This window comes from Lathyrus oleraceus, chromosome 5 (genome assembly GCF_024323335.1).
Source record: "Lathyrus oleraceus cultivar Zhongwan6 chromosome 5, CAAS_Psat_ZW6_1.0, whole genome shotgun sequence".
Classification (NCBI taxonomy): Eukaryota; Viridiplantae; Streptophyta; class Magnoliopsida; order Fabales; family Fabaceae; genus Lathyrus; species Lathyrus oleraceus.
The window spans coordinates 5191497-5197990 of record NC_066583.1 but is presented as its reverse complement, the minus strand read 5'-3'; the positions used below and the strand labels follow the sequence as shown (position 1 = coordinate 5197990).

Sequence of the window (6494 nt, the reverse complement as noted above, 5' to 3'; positions counted from 1 at the left end):
AACACTTTACTTTTCATTGCACACTCCAAAAAAAAACACCTTGTTCGATTGCCTTTGATAAACACCATAACAATAGATAACGATAGATTGACACTTGGTCTCTGTGGATTCGACAATCTTTTATATTACTCTGACGCGTTCGTATACTTGTGAAACACCGCATCAAGTTTTTGGCGCCGTTGCCGGGGACCAATTTCGTCAAATTTCATTTTCCTGTTGTTATATCGTTTAGACTTAGACTATTCCCCGCCGGTCAATGCGAAGAACTCGCAGCACCGGAAGTTTAAGCTTAGTATACCCTCTGGCGGAACCTGAACGTTACGCTCGCGCACGTTTATTCTTTCATATAATTAAGAGAGCTATGGCCGAAGATCAAAACCAAAGACCTCTTAAAGATTTTGCTCAACCATCTAATGAAGAACCTAGTTCTAGTATAGTAAACCCAACCATCCCAGCTAATAATTCTGAACTTAAACCATCCCTGTTGCAACTAGTACAACAGAGACAATTCGCAGGTCTCGCTACTGAGAACCCAAACCAACATTTAAAAATATTTCTTCAATTAGCAGACACTTTTAAAACCAATGGAGCTTCTCCTAAGGCAATACGTTTAAGATTATTCCCTTTTTCCCTCAGAGATAAAGCCCTATCATGGTTAGATTCCCTTCCACCCAATTCCATTACGACTTGGGATAACCTTAGAAGAGTATTTCTTGCTAGATATTTTCCCCCGAGTAAGACCGTCGTTCTTCGAAACCATATAACTAGATTTACCCAAAACCAAGGATAATCGTTGTTCGAAGCTTGAGAGAGATATAAAGAGTTGTTACGAGCATGCCCACATCATGGTTTATAAAATTGGTTAATCATTCAAACCTTCTATAATGGACTTCATTACTGTAGCACCTCAAATTTGCACCTACCTTTTGTACATACATTTTTCATTAGGTCATTAACATAACATAGTTCACTGCATAGCATTGCATTGCCCTTTTTGCCCAAGTGCAAGCCATCAGACAAGATTAGGTCAAACTGATCAGGAGAATTAGTCAATCAAGCAAGCAAGTGCATTTCTCAAGGAAACAAAGCCCTAGGGTTGGTTTATCAAGTTCATATGATTATGTGATCATTGTGAAGTGGCTTGGCCAAAGATTGGATGCTCAGAAGTCATCAGTCAAGCTGAATTTCAGCTGAAACCCTAGAAAGTCAACTGTGGTCAACTGTGCCTGATTTTATGGATTTAAAGGTGGGAGTCGAACGAGCGACAGTTGAGAAGAAGGAAGCCCAAGGAGGAGTTCATGAACTAAGCTCTATAGACATGATGCAAGCTAAAATGGACGCATTAACCCTCAAAGTCGAGCATATGTGCATAAACCCGAATACTATAGCCGCAGTTTCATCGGATTGTGAGATATGTGGGACCAAAGGACACCAATCTGCAGAATGCAGTCTATTAAACGAAACCCACTCTGAGCAAGTGAACTACACCCAAGGGAACCCATATTCGAATACCTATAACCCTGGATGGAGGAATCACCTGAACTTCTCCTATAAAAACAATAACCCAATCCAAAATAATGCACCCCCGAGACCTAGTTATCAAGCCCCTAGATCAAATCAACCTATGCAACATGTGCTACCAAAGCCGAGCCTTGAGAAAATTATGGAAATTTTTATCACCGCTCAAACCCAACAAAACAAGGAGTTCATGAACCAAAACATTCATGTTAACGAATTGATTACTCAATTAGGAACCAAGGTTGACCAAATAGTTACTCATACCAAGATGCTTGAAACCCAGATCTCTCAGGTAGCTTTAAACCAAGCCCCTCAGACTACACCTGGAGGACAATTCCCTGGACAACCTCAACAAAATCCGAGAGGACAAGCCAACGTCATTACCCTACGAAGTGGGAACGCTTATGATGAGCCACCAAACCCTAGATTGAGTGAACCTGAAACTTATAAGGAATGTACCAAACCCACTGACGAAGTAAAGGAACCAGAGGAATCTGAAAACCAGGAAGGTCGAGAAAAAGGAGAAGAACCTAAAGACAAAACTTACGTACCACCCCCGCCATATAAACCACCTATACCATATCCGCAAAGACTCAAAAAAACCCAAATCAATAACCAATATCAAAAATTTATTAAGGTTATAGAAAAACTTCACGTAGAAATCCCTTTCACATAAGCCATCACCCAAATACCTTCTTATGCAAAGTTTCTCAAAGACATCCTTACCAACAAACGTAAACTTGACGATCCGAAGCCTTTGGAATGTAATGCTATTTCCGAGGACAAATTAGCAAAGAAATATAAAGATCCTGGAAATTTCTCCATTCCTTGCCTTTTGGGTAATCATGTCATTGAAAAAGCTTTTCTAGACTTAGGAGCTAGTGTGAGCCTAATTCCTTTAGCAGTTTGTGAGAGGTTAAACTTAGGAGAATTACAGCCCACTAAGATGTCACTTCAGTTAGCCGATAGATCTGTTAAATATCCGATAGGCATTTTAGAAGATGTCCCTGTTAGGATAGGTCAGTTGTTTATCCCTACTGATTTTGTTGTCATGGACATCAAAGAGGACAATGATATACCAATCCTTCTAGGTAGACCATTCTTATCGACTGCAGGAGCCATAATAGATGTCAAGAAAGGAAAGTTGACATTTGAGGTAGGTGACGACAAAATAGAATTTATACTTTCGAAATTTCTTATGGCACCTGTGATGGGAGACTCGTGTTATACCTTAGATATCATTGATGAATGTGTTAGAGAATTAGAACAAAAAGAAATTATAAAAACAATTAAGTTACCATCAACTCTCATAAGGGAAGATGATGACTTTAAGAAACCCTACATCGATGATAACCTTTACGAATGTTTATCCCTTACTCCAGATCCTATGCCATGCCCTAAGAAACCAACCTTAGAACTTAAGGAACTGCCTAAGAACTTGAGATATGAGTTCCTCGATGAAAAGATGAACCGTTCAGTTATAGTCAGTGCTACCTTGAGCCTAGAGGAAACGAACCAACTTTTAGACGTTTTACGAAGATATCCCTCAGCCTTAGGATATAATATCTCTGACCTAAAAGGTATAAGTCCATCCGTAATCATGCATTGGATTTCGCTCGAAGAAGATTCAAAACCCCCTAGGGAACATCAGAGAAGAATAAACCCTATAATGAGTGATGTCGTTAAAAAGGAAGTTCTTAAGTTACTTGAGGCAGGTATAATCTACCAGATCTCGGATAGTAAGTGGGTGAGCCTTGTGCATGTAGTACCTAAAAAGGGAGGCATCACAGTCGTGCAAAAAGATAAAGGCGAACATGTAGCAAAACGTTTAGAAGGAGGATGGCGGATGTGTATAGATTATAGAAAATTAAATAAAGCAACTAGGAAGGATCATTTCCCTTTACCATTTATAGACCAAATGTTGGAGCGTCTAGCCAGACACTCCTACTTCTGTTATCTAGATGGATACTCTGGATTCTTCCAAATACCTATCCACCCCGAAGATCAAGAAAAAACTACCTTTACATGCCCTTATGAAACTTTTGCCTACAGACGAATGCCATTCGGCCTCTGTAATGCCCCAGCCACTTTCCAACGCTGCATGATGTCAATCTTTGCAGATTACCTAGATGGTATCATGGAAGTTTTTATGGATGATTTCTTGGTTTGCGGATTTGATTTCCACAATTGTCTTGCTAACCTTGAGAAAATCCTGGAGAGATGCGTGGAGGTGAACCTCGTGCTAAACTGGGAAAAATGTCATTTCATGGTGACCGAAGGAATAGTTTTAGGACATATAGTTTCCGAAAAAGGTATAGAGGTAGATAAAGCTAAAATAGAAGTCATAGAAAACCTAAAACCACCAAAAACCATCAGAGAAGTCCGAAGCTTTCTTGGACACGCTGGATTCTACCGGCGTTTTATTAAGGACTTCTCCAAAATAACCAAACCTTTAACTGGACTTTTAATGAAAGATGCTGAATTCATTTTTGATGAAAAATGTAATGACGCATTTAATCTTTTAAAGCAAGCATTAGTATCTTCACCCATTATGAAACCACCTGATTGGTCAGAACCTTTTGAGATAATGTGTGATGCTAGTGATTATGCAATTAGAGTTGTTCTAGGACAAAGGAAAGATAAAAAAATTACATGCCATTTATTATGCCAGTAGAACCCTAGATGCTGCCCAACTTAACTACGCAACAACTGAAAAAGAATTACTCGATGTAGTTTTCGTTATAGACAAATTTAGATCTTATCTAGTAGGAGCAAAAATTATAGTTTACACCGATCATGCTGTCATCCGTTACCTATTAAGTAAAAAAGATGCCAAGCCCAAGTTACTCCGATGGATTCTATTACTACAAGAGTTTGATTTAGACATAAGAGATAAAAAAGGCACTAAAAACGTAGTAGTTGATCACCTTTCTAGGCTAGAACATCTAAAACCTGAACTAGTACCCATAAATGATGATTTCCCCTATGATAGACTGATAGCTAGAGTAGAAACCATTGAAGATAATAACCTAAACCCTCATGAGCATCCCCAAAATTCCTTAGCAATAAGTAATGTACCCTGGTATGCAGACTTCGTTAATTACCTAGTTGCTGATATAGTACCCCCTGATCTTGACTACCACCGCAAAAAGAAATTCTTCCACGATGTGAGAAACTTCTATTGGGACGAACCGCTCCTTTTCAAAAGGGGTAAAGATGGCATTTTTCGTCATTGCGTTCCAGAAGAAGAGGTAAATAATATTATCGAGCACTGTCATTCTGCACCTTATGGTGGACATGCGAGCACCTCTAAGACATACGCCAAGATTCTTCAAGCTGGCCTATTCTGGCCTACCATGTGGCGTGATGTCCATGCTTGCATTGTCAAATGTGATAGATGCCAACACACTGGAAACATTGCAAGGCGTGACGAAATGCCTCTAAGAAACATACAGGAAGTAGAACTCTTTGACATATGGGGTATAGATTTCATGGGACCTTTCCCACCATCCTTAGGAAATAGGTACATCTTAGTAGCTGTAGACTATGTGTCTAAGTGGATTGAAGCTATAGCTGCACCCACAAACGACACTAGGGTAGTAATCAAACTATTTAAAAACTATATATTCCCTAGATTTGGAACACCAGTTTAGTCATAAGCGATGGAGGATCACACTTTATATCGAGAATATTTGACAAACTTTTAAGAAAATATGGAGTTAGGCATAGAGTAGCAACACCATACCACCCACAGACTAGTGGCCAAGTAGAAGTATCTAATAGGGAGATAAAACAAACCCTAGAGAAAACTGTTTATATTTCTAGGAGAGACTGGTCTCAGAAGCTTCAAGAAGCATTATGGGCCTATAGAACCGCTTTCAAAACCTCTATAGGAACTACTCCTTATCAATTAGTTTATGGAAAATCCTGTCACTTACCTTTCGAATTAGAGCATAACGCCTATTGGGCCATTAAACTTTGAATTTAGACTACCTAGCCGCTGGAGAAAAGCATATCCTAGACATTCATAAACAAGAAGAACTTAGGCAATCTGCCTACGAGAATGCAAAAATATATAAAGAGAGGACAAAAGCCTATCACGACAAAAGAATAGTAAAGAAAAACTTCAATGTAGGCGATCCTTTTCTCCTTTTCAACTCTAGGTTACGACTCTTCCCTGGAAAGCTACGTTCAAGATGGACTGGTCCTTTCAAAGTATCCAAGATTCTGAGATCCGGAGCCATGGAAATCAAGAGCGATACCTGTAGTCCATTCGTTGTAAATGGACAAAGACTGAATCTCTACGAAGGAGGAGACATTCCAGCATACTACTCAAGCCACACCCTGATTGATCCACCAATTCCTACTACTACAGGTGTATAAATTCTAATCTTCAAGCTAATGACGTTAACCAAGCGCTGCGTGGGAGGCAACCCATGATTTTTCTTTCATTTTACTTTTTCGCATTTATTTATTTTTATTTTTATTTTATTTTATCATATTTTGCATTGAGACTAAAATTTGAATGGTTTGCACTTTCAGGATCACTTTCTTAACTTTTACAGGACGCAGGATTTCGATGACATGCACGTGGCCTATAGAGATAATGCTCAAAGAGAGCACTACATCGCTCTGTATCAGCGTCCTATGGCACCCACACGTTATTCTGATCAGCACTGTATGGAGGCACTGAGTATCGAGCCGAGTATCAGATTCCTTAGCCACCAGCTTCACTGGGACGAGTTTGCTAATGACTTGAGTAACACCTACAGGAACCTGCCACTGGAGTTCCTGAGTTCATTCGACTATGACCCATACTCTGGACCAGATGGGTATGCTGCTTTCAGGCTTTTTGGAGTTGAGTACTCTTTCAGCCAGAAAGAGTTCGGCGACCTATTGGGTTTCCAGACCACTCCTGATGCTATCCCGGAGACACCTATGGGATATTTTCTGGGTAAGGAGGTGGAGAAGTTTTG

General features: G+C 39.7%; 1 non-coding gene across 1 annotated transcript; it reads right to left on the bottom strand.

Moving 5' to 3' along the window:
- Positions 1-745: 745 nt before the first annotated feature.
- On the bottom strand, positions 746-852 carry LOC127089486 (small nucleolar RNA R71). Its single transcript, XR_007791074.1, has one exon. It is a non-coding gene; the product is annotated as a small nucleolar RNA R71 (small nucleolar RNA).
- Between the last annotated feature and the right edge of the window lie 5642 nt (positions 853-6494).